The sequence below is a fragment of the Drosophila albomicans genome, chromosome X (assembly GCF_009650485.2).
Source record: "Drosophila albomicans strain 15112-1751.03 chromosome X, ASM965048v2, whole genome shotgun sequence".
Lineage (NCBI taxonomy): Eukaryota > Metazoa > Arthropoda > Insecta > Diptera > Drosophilidae > Drosophila > Drosophila albomicans.
In genome coordinates this window covers 10,545,250-10,555,556 of record NC_047627.2, presented here as the reverse complement: position 1 = coordinate 10,555,556, position 10,307 = coordinate 10,545,250, and the positions used below count along the sequence as shown (strand labels likewise).

The following is a 10,307-nucleotide window of genomic DNA, read 5'->3' as shown; positions in this document are numbered from 1 at the left end:
ATATCGCATGTCGGCATCCATTATGTTCGGCTCGTGTCGATGTGGCCACCTTTTCACATTCCTCCCTCTGACCAATCAGTGTTGTGTAAAAAAAAATCGAAAAAAAATTGGCATAAATAAGTTGCAAATAAAGCGGGGGGCGTATTGGTAATAATTTTAAAATTTATGTTTATTTACAATTACAGTTTATTTGCCTGCACACACACACACACACACACACACACACACATGCACGCACACTCGCACAGTCGGGCAAATAAACAAACAAACAAACAGACAGACAGACAAACACAAACACATACAAGTGCCACGCCTTAGCACTGCCCAAAAGGGCATTATTTTTTGATATTTTTTTCTTCATTAATTTGATTACTCAAGGAAATTGCATTTAATTGAATTTCAGCATTTTTCAACACTACTTGCAAGCTATCGATATATTTTAAATGTAACTTTATTATCGCTTAAGTTATAGATTATGCTAGTTTAATAACTCACTTTTTTAATGGTTCCTATTAATCAAATAGTCCTCAAGATGCAGTTGATCATAAATAACAGCATCCGATTGATTGACAGTGTTGTAAAGCGCACAAGGTCGAGGCTTGTTTATTGACAATTTTTTTCAGTAAGTAGCTTTATTATCGATTTAGTTATAGATTAAATAAAATTGGCTTGTTGAATGGCTCTTTTTCTAAATTCAACAGTTTTCAAACTGTAGTTGATCACTAAGAACTGGATACGATTGTTTGGCAGTGTTGTAAAGTGCACAAAGCTTTCAAGTTGTTTCCTCTCTAATTTTCTGACAATTCTCTTTAGTAAAGTTTTCATCTGGTGAACACGTGAATTGAGAGACGTAAATTTAAACTTATTTAATTTTATTTAATTTGTTTGAATAACTTTGCCGTGATTCATTGGCTTCTTCACACAAATAGTTTCTACTTTGTGAATTGAATTGAACAAAATGGATAATTCTTGCGGGTCAGTCACAATAAAATATAATAATTATCAAAAAAAAAAAAAAAATTAAAATGACTTCAACACACAGGTTTTGCGGCATGCAATTGGATCCAGAGTCGATGCTTTGCAACTTATGCGATAATGATACGATTTGAACAATTACCTTAGAGAGTAAGTTATGTACTAAAAATTATTCTATTGGTATTTAATGCTCGTTGATTAGCTCGTCCATGGAAAACTCTGACGTCGAGGACTCTTCTGATACGCAGACCGAAGTTGCCTTAGAATCTCTGGCTAACGGTGGATATGTACCGTCCGACGATGATTTGGAAGTTGATGAAGACAATTATCAATTTGATATTCTCTTCAATATGTGCGTACTGGAAGCTTTTTTGTTGGTATCAAAAATCAATGACGATAACATGAACAATTAAACTTGAATGCGAAAATGTTGATCATTTTTCTCTTCTGTTTGCTATCTTCTTGTGTGTGCGTGTCCTGGTTATACAAATGTTTATTAATTATATTTATAAACAAGCGGCAATTGCGCACCATTTGTGCGCTTTTATTTATTTATGCTATTAAACATTTCACGCGCTTGCACTCTGCAGAGGAGGACAACATTAATTCAGCTTTGCATTTAACAATTTTATTATTGAATTTTAATTAATTCAACAAATAACGAGCAAAAAATGTCAAAAACAAATTCAACACTCACACACACACACGCACATGCACATAAATATTACCAACACACACACACAAATTGTTCGCTGCACTTGACTACAAACATTTTTTGGCAGACAACGAACTCAAACTCACACAACATAAATATGTATGTAATGCACTATAAACAAAGCCGCACATTGACAATTGGCCAATTGGCAGCTTTGGAGGCATAACGTGCATAACGTAAGCTTTTTGGCCGTTGTCAGTTTAACATATTTCCAGAATTTATCAAAATCAAATATAATACATATGCGAATCAATAGTTGTTATTAATGATGCAAAACAAAGCCTTAAAACAATATGTTTAGCTTTGATTGCAATTTTGCAATTACTAAATTTAAAACAAAAAAGAAATGGAGTTTAATTGTTGGTAAATACTTGAATATTTATTTTGTCCATATTATTATTTATAATTGCACATTGCCATAGCATTTGTTTATTCAATCCTTCAAATAATATTCTCAGGAATTTAATTGCTTGTAAATACTTAAACATATTATTTATTTATTATTTTTCTTTTTTAGTTAATTGACTAGCGAAAATATTGTGATTATCTCTACTTATTGTAAATACTTATAAATATATATTTATTTATTTCATTTAATCTTGCGATTATCTTTAAACATTTATTTTTTTAAATATTCTCTGGAATTTAATTGCTTGCTTTTTTGATTGATTGAATTATAATGTAGTGATTATCTTTACTCATTTTTTGAAATTTTATTCTCTGGAATTTAATTGTAAATATGTCATTATTTATTTAACATTGCAGTACTTTTTGAAATATACATTTTAAAAATTTTCCTGTAATTTAAATATACATTTTTATAAATTTCGTTTATTCTCTAGTTGTCAAATATTTCTGTAATCGAAGTATTATAAGCCGCTTAAATTTGATTTTTTTTCGGTTTATTGATTTAAAGCGTGTTTATGTTTTTTTTTTCTTTGCAATAATGTAAGCAATTTGCAATGTGATTAATGAAGAATCATACGCATAAATTGTTGCTGCAGCCGAGCTATGAATATGCTTCACAAAGTGCTTTTTGTGGGCGGCCAAGCGGCTCGATACAATTGATATGCTTTCTGTTGGATGGGCTTTGCCACGCCCATAAATTGCCATTATTCTGTGTGGGCTGTGCTGTGCTGTGGAATTATAAAAAACAAAGACAAAAATCATAAAAAAAAAATGAATGAACGTAAAGTGAGCGACGGCAGATGATGCAAATGTGTGTGTGTGTAAGTGCGAATGCGAGTGTGTGTGTGTGTGTGTGGGGAATGAAGAGCTGTAATTGATATTTGCTTTATGTGCGCACACAACGAAATTGAAACTGTAAACATATTTTAACATATGCTCAGATATTCGCAAATGTGTGTAAGTACATATTTACGTGTCTCTCTGGATGTGCATATATCTACATATATGTACATACATACATACATATGTATATGTATGTATTTACTTTTATGACTGCTGTCCAACTGAAGCGCCTGCTGCGACTCAAGTATTTCGGAATCAATATATTAATTAGTGCAAAAGTGAAATAATGCGTTTTAAAAATAAAACAGGCAACAAAAGCGTGCAAGCATTTTTGATTTCGAAATGCAATCGACGTGTTCAAAAGTGAAAAATGAAAAGTTTGTTAAAACAAAAGCACAGCAAAAAGCAAATGCAAAAACAAAAAGTAAGAATGCTATAGTTGAGTGTGATCGACTGTGAAACACCCGTTACCCATTTGGAATGAAAGCAAAACCGTGCGGTATTCATTTTTATAATATACTGCAAAAATACTGGAATATACCAAAGTTAATATTTGGTATATCGATAAAGTAATGCGGTACTATGTTGGAAATATATTAAATAATATACCACAAAAATACTAAAACATACAAAAGGCAATATTTGGTATATCGATGAAGTAGTGTGATATTAACTTAAAATATACTAAATAAATTTATCACAAAATACTACAATATACCAAAGGACGTATTTGGTATATCGAAAAGCAGTGCCGTATTATTATTTAAATCTACAGAATAATATACCGCATAAAATACTAAAGTATACCAAAGGCCATATTTGGTGTATCGATTAAGTAGAGCGGTATTATTTTTAAAATATATCAAATAATATACCGCTTACACTTAAATATACCAAATACCATATTTGGTATATCGATAAAGTAATGCGGTACTATGTTGAAAATATATTAAATAATATACCACAAAAATACTAAAACATACAAACGGCAATATTTGGTATATCGCTGAAATAATGCGGTATTAATCTTAAAATTTACTAAATTAATATACCGCAAAATACTAAAATATACCATAAGACATATTTGGTATATCGCAAATGTTGTGCCGTATTATTATTAAAATCTACAGAATAATATACCACATGAAATACTAAAATATACCAAAGGGTCATATTTGCAATATTCTTAAAATATATCAAATAAAATACCGTTTACACTTAAATATACCAAATACCATATTTGGTATATCAATAAAGTACTACATTTAAAATATACCATTGAGTAGCTGGGTATAAAAAACAGCGCTTGTCAAAGAAAGTGGAGGAGGTGGTCGGATATGCCGGAGTGCGCGCTGATTTATTTGGATGTGTTCTGCATTTCAATATCGCTGCAAAAATATTCAGTGCAATTAATTTGCGTTTAATTTTGAAGCGTGGCAAATTTTTAAAACTGCCCATGGTACGACATCGCAGGCATTTTTGAGGTCAGCTGAAAAGTATGCTGCACTTTTTTTAATTGCAGACTGTCAAAGCTGGGCACTGCGCAGTGCTTTGTTGCGCCTTGCGGGAGGGGAAGGGAAATGAGATGATGGTAAGGGGGAAGCTAGAGGGGAGCAGTTAACAAGGTGGCCATGCTCAGATGCTGCCGCTGCCGCTGCTGCAGATGCCCGCAGCAATGCGCACAGCTGCTGATTTTGCCTTGAAACGTGAATAATGTTGAAATTTAATTATACATAATTCAAGCACAATTCCAAACGGTAAATCTGCACAGCAGAGCTGCAAGCGCACGACTGAATGAGCCAGCCAACCAGCCAGGCAGCCACACAGAATTAGCGCTGCGAACAACAACCCAACCAACAACAACAACAACAACAACAGCAGCAGCAGCAACATAAGCACCAGTTGCAATAGCAACAGCAGCAGCAACTCGCCCGTCATTTTGCTCACACGCTCTAATTAGTTAAGCGAAGCGTGGGCAGCGAACGGCTTTTGGTGGGCGTGGGCGTGGGCGGTGTGTATGTGTGTGTGTGTGTGTGTGTGAGGGTGTGCAATGTAGCAGCGCGGTTGCATCTTTTGTTAAAGCAGCGCACTCCAGTCCAATGCAACGTGTTGTCGGGGCAACAAACGCGATGAGCGCGGTAAAAATTTGTATGCTATTTTCCTTTTATTTGCACAATAAACGTGACAACAGCAACAACAACAGCAACAGCAAATTACCTTGGGCGATTGCTCGACAAACAGATATGCTGTAGGCTAATGGTACACACAGTCACATTTCTAGTTGGCATCGCATTTGCCATCAGGTATTTGCTCAATGCTTGTGCCATTCTTTTGTACGCGCAAAGTTTGCTGATATACCCCGTTCGACTTGAGGGTATTAAATAGCAGAACATAGCACTCGATTTCCCAACGACTGTCCAGCTCAGTTATATTTCAAAACTATGGCAATGCCGGGGCTGTTGGCGATGCCGAGCTTGGTTGGTGCTTGCAGCTTCTGATTCTGCCTGATATTCTCCTTTATTATTGTTGTTGTTGCTGTTGGTGTTGGTGTCGAGTCCGAGGGTGTTGGGGTGTGCGCAATGGACATCTGCGTATCTGTGAAAATGTATCTGCATCTTTGCAACGGTAATTAAATTGCAGCTGCCTTTGTTGCTGCTGCTGCTGCTGCCGCTGCGCATGAATCAAGCGCCCTGCCTAAAAGTAGGCAACGCATTTTTTCCCTCTCTGCCTGCTGCCTGCAGCTGTAACACTCCGTATCTCTGTGTGTGTGTGTGTGTGTGTGAATGCCAGACGAAGCTGCAGTTTTTGACAATGTAAATCGAATTTGTAGTGGCCAATTTCACACAGAGTTGTGAGACAAGCGATAGAGCGAGATATGAAAAGAGACAGAGACGGAGAGAGACTGCGAAAGTGAATGGATTAAATGGCTTTAGTAGCTGGCAGCTTAACGCTAGAGTGCGTATGCATTTCTGATAACTCATAACATTAAGAAAGCATGAATAAAAGCAAAAAAACAAAAACAAGAAAAGCGTGTCGTCTCAGTGCTGAATGCATTTGTTTCATTTTTGATTGATTTCACATTTGTAGCTTTTTGGTTATGTTTCAAATTAGCATTATACCATCAAAATCACAGTTTATAAAGTAAAATATATAATATTGGAAAATAGAACACAGTTAAAAGGGGTTGTTTAATAAAGAGATAAATTTATATTTTTCTTCTGTTCGTTGACCCAATTTGTTTTCGGAATTTTAGAAAAATGTGTCCTTAATAACAGCGACAGGATATAAAAGATATATAGATATTGCTGGTAACTAATTTGTGGGAAAATTGTTATTATTGTAAACTAAATGAAATTAAATGTATTTTATATGCAATGCAACTTAATTTAAAATATATTATTGAATATTGGCATTTATTTACAAGCATCGAATATTTGAATGATTTCCAAGCATTTTGTATTTAATTACAAACCTATTAAAAACATGACGAACAAGAAAATTTCTATGACATGATCCTGTACGTTATTGCCATAGATGCCGCAGAACATATTTTAATCTGATGTGAATTTAACATATCAATTATTTCAATTATTTTTTTTCTTCTATCCATAAAGTCGGAGCTCTAAGTCAGCAAATGAAATACCAGGCGAGCATAAATCAGCAGCAAGCTTAAGTCAAGTCTAAAAGTATGCAATACAAAATTGACGTAAGAAAAAGGTATAATATGTACATCTCATGTTGCATACTTTTAGGATCAATTTATTAATTGTATTGCTGCTGACTTTCTCCAATTCTGCTTGCTGCCAATTTATGTTCGCCTGGTATTTGGTACACTTCGAACTTTTTAAGCATTAATAATAGCAACCGAAATCGTGTGGAGTAACTAATTATCTGGTGATTACACTGGCTGCTCATTTATGATCGCCTGGTATTTCGATTACTTTGATGCGCGAGTTACTTGCAATATTCGCATGTTTGCTTTAGCTTCCAAACTGAAATATTGCAATCGTATTTAAACCTTAGATGATCCCATATGTTTTTAATGTTGATCAATAAAGTTGGTAATTACGATATGTATCTTATAATCTCCAAGAATCTCGGAGAAATTAATAAATTTCGGCAAGCGACAGCGATAGCGAGTACTATCGATTGGAATTCAAAAGCATTCCTATAAAATCCGCTTTACATTTACGAAAAAAGAAGTCATGTGCATTTGCTTAAGCGTCAATTTCCCAATGCTATGCAAAATGCTTTGTCAGTGTGTGAAATACTGTTGAAAACCGATTTGTAAAATTCCTTACTGCATTTAGTGCGAGCATATGAAAATTGTTGCCGAACATTTCTAGTGTTTATCTTTGGCGAATTGCCCTTGAGATTTATACTAATGGACCGTCCACTTTCCTCTCCCTCTCCGTCTGCACCACTCTTCCAGTCACTCTCCCAGTGATTTCCTCAGATATTCTCTGTTGGTTGGACAGCTGCCAAATCAGTCAGCTCAATTGCCTAAGCTAGCAAAAGTGCAGCATAATTTGAATATGCATTGGAAGCATTGGATAATTATCATCATTAGGATGCAGAGCTTGGAATGTGGCAAAGTTTCAATGATGCCAAGCAATATTATTGAAAACATGTACTACATTGCGTTGAAAGCAATCACAAGCGGAGACTGAGCCGAACAGAAATGAATAAAATTATTTGAACAAGCTGGCAAAGCAACGAGCGACCCCCCGATTGCAGTGGGTCACAAAAAGGAATAACAATGTGAGAGCAACAACAACTGGCAAACAATGTAATTGCGAGGGAGGAGAAAAGAAGAAGCGAAAAGAGGGGGTTGTGTGACCAGAGAAGATGATTTTGTGGGTCAGGCTGGTAGCCACAGCTACTTAGAATCGCCGCAAGCTGTTGACAGCAGTTGGCCAAACGGCAAAACCAGCAGCTGACTGCAGTCTGTGGCAGTGTGGCACAAGCTGTGGCTGTGGCTGTGACTGTCACTGTGGCTGTGGCTGTGGCAGTGGCAGAAGAGACTGTGGCAGCGGAGGCTGTGACAAGGACAGTCTTTTGCTAGACTTGCAACTTTGGCTCTGGCTGACTTGATCGGGTTGTAAACCAACGAGTGTTAAGCATTTTAATTGCTGGCATTAATTTAGACATGGATGAAACACTTGACGATGCCGTTGCTCGTTCGTTTCTCTTGTTACTGCCGTTTCTGTTTGTTGTTACAGTTGTTGTTCGACTTTGTCCATTGTTGTTATTGCTCTTTGTCAATTCACCTGCAAGCAATTTGGCATCGAAATACGGAAAGTGAGAACGAGAAAGGCGTAATCAAAAGTGCCTGGGCATAATAAATAATTGCTTTATGCATTTATAAAGCTGCCGGCTTAATGCTGGACACACACACATACATACGCACACACAGACAAAGCTACTCTCGGACAGCTCGACAAATGCCAAAGCGGACAGCCAGACTAGGCTCTGGCAGACAGATGACTACCTCGACAGCTCCAGCTCTACAGCTCTACAGCTCGACAGCTTTCGACTGAAAGTCTGTTAGTTGCAACAGCATTTGTCTCATTTTGTTGGCATTTAATTAAAACACATGCAATTTATATATGAAAACACAACAGACACAGGCGAGCGTATACTTTTCGTCATCACTGTGGCAAATTGCAAAGCCCGTTGCAGAAATGAGAGAGAAAGGACATCGAGGCGTCGACTTTCGTCACTCGACACTCGATATATTCTGTGTCCGCATGAGTAACTGCTGCCGTCATCATATTAGAACGCAATTATGCAATTGCTTTTGTATTGTCAGCACAACAACAACAGCAGCAGCAACAACAATGGCTCACAGCTCATTTCAGGGCCGGTTGCATTTCTCCTGCATAATTTATAATACCTACTTATGTGCGAATACCGAGTATATGTAATAAAACATCTACTATGTACATACGATAATTTACATGCACATTGTCAAAATGTGCTCTGCCACGCCCACGCCCACGCCTACGCCCACTAGGCCAATGCCATTTATTACGCATACGACCTGTTGTCTGTGCATTTCAGTTTCATTTCGCATTAAATGCTAATTTCCTTGCCACCAAAACATGCAATAGATGGCGCCAGTCGCAAATGCGCAGCCTAAAAGCAGGCAACACTTTTGGCCCAACACAATGCACTTTTGCCCCCAAAGCAAAAAAAAAAAACATATAGTAAAAAGCAAAACTCAAGTTGCACGGAGTTAGGAACTTCGGCCAGTCTTAGCGCATAAATGTTGAGTTGTGCTTTTGCAGTTGTTGTTGTTGTTGCCCGCCCCTCTGCAAGTGACGTTCGTCGCTTCACGTCGCTCTTCAACTCTTACCTCGACGCCCCAAAATGCTTTTACAAAAACTTAGAATCGGCAGGTTCTGTCGTCCTTGTGCTGTTCCCCCAGCTTATTCCCACCCGCCCTTGTTCATGTCCTCTTAGTCGTCGTCGTCGTCCTCATCGTCGTCGTCTTTGTGCAACTTGACAAACTAAAAATGAAAAAAGTTTCCTATGCCGTCGTGTTGCAAGCGGCGCCTTTTTCAATATCCTTTTGCCAGTTTTACCGCAGCCCAAACGAAGCAGGAAGCCAAACCGACGGCGCTGGCGATGGCTCGACATATTGATTTTGTTTGGTCGCTCTCTATATGAGGGTGTGTGTATATGAATGTGTGTGTGTGTGTGAGTGAGTGTGCCTTAGAGAAAGAGAGACACTAAAATTTAAGCTAGCCCAGGAAATGTCGATGCCGATGCTGGCTGGCAGTTAAGTCAAGTCAAGGTGAGTCTGCGATTCAATAGCGCACTCACAGAAGATTAAGCTGTAGGGGCCAAACAAACTAAAAACCATCGACCAAGAGATGCAGATGTAGCAACGCCGCCACAGCTCAAAGCAGAAGGCAAAAAGCAAACATTCATTGAGCCACCAAAAAGGTGGCTAAATAGAAAACGGGGCCAATATTCAATGGTTGAACGGATGGAAATTCATGCAATTTAAATGCAACTTTTATTTTAACATAATTTATTTATTTCACTTTCATAATTTATGCACAGCTCTAGAGAAATTGGTGTAAATGAATTTATCATTATTTATCTCTGCGCTTTATTTATGTTGAAAGTCACTTTTTTTGCTATATTTATGCTATCAGCTGAACAAAAAAAACATGTTATGAAACTTCTTGAGTTTATTGGCCCATTCATCAGCTCGAAGAATTCTGTCTTCACAGAATTGTGTACATTGATAGCAGATCTTTGAAATGTTTTGATCATTTCGTCTGTGATTGCTCAATAGAAATCCAAATCCAGAAAGAAGAAAGAAATTCGCTGTGTTGTGTTGACTTTTTGACCT

General features: G+C 37.0%; 1 long non-coding RNA gene across 2 annotated transcripts; it reads left to right on the top strand.

Moving 5' to 3' along the window:
- Positions 1-797: 797 nt before the first annotated feature.
- Positions 798-1,407, top strand: LOC117574055 (uncharacterized). Of its 2 annotated transcripts, XR_004572751.2 has the most exons (4): positions 819-850; positions 930-975; positions 1,043-1,125; positions 1,178-1,407. It is a non-coding gene; the product is annotated as an uncharacterized LOC117574055 (long non-coding RNA). The 2 variants fall into 2 exon arrangements; XR_004572750.2 differs by having other exon boundaries at positions 798-975.
- The last annotated feature ends 8,900 nt before the right edge of the window (positions 1,408-10,307 follow it).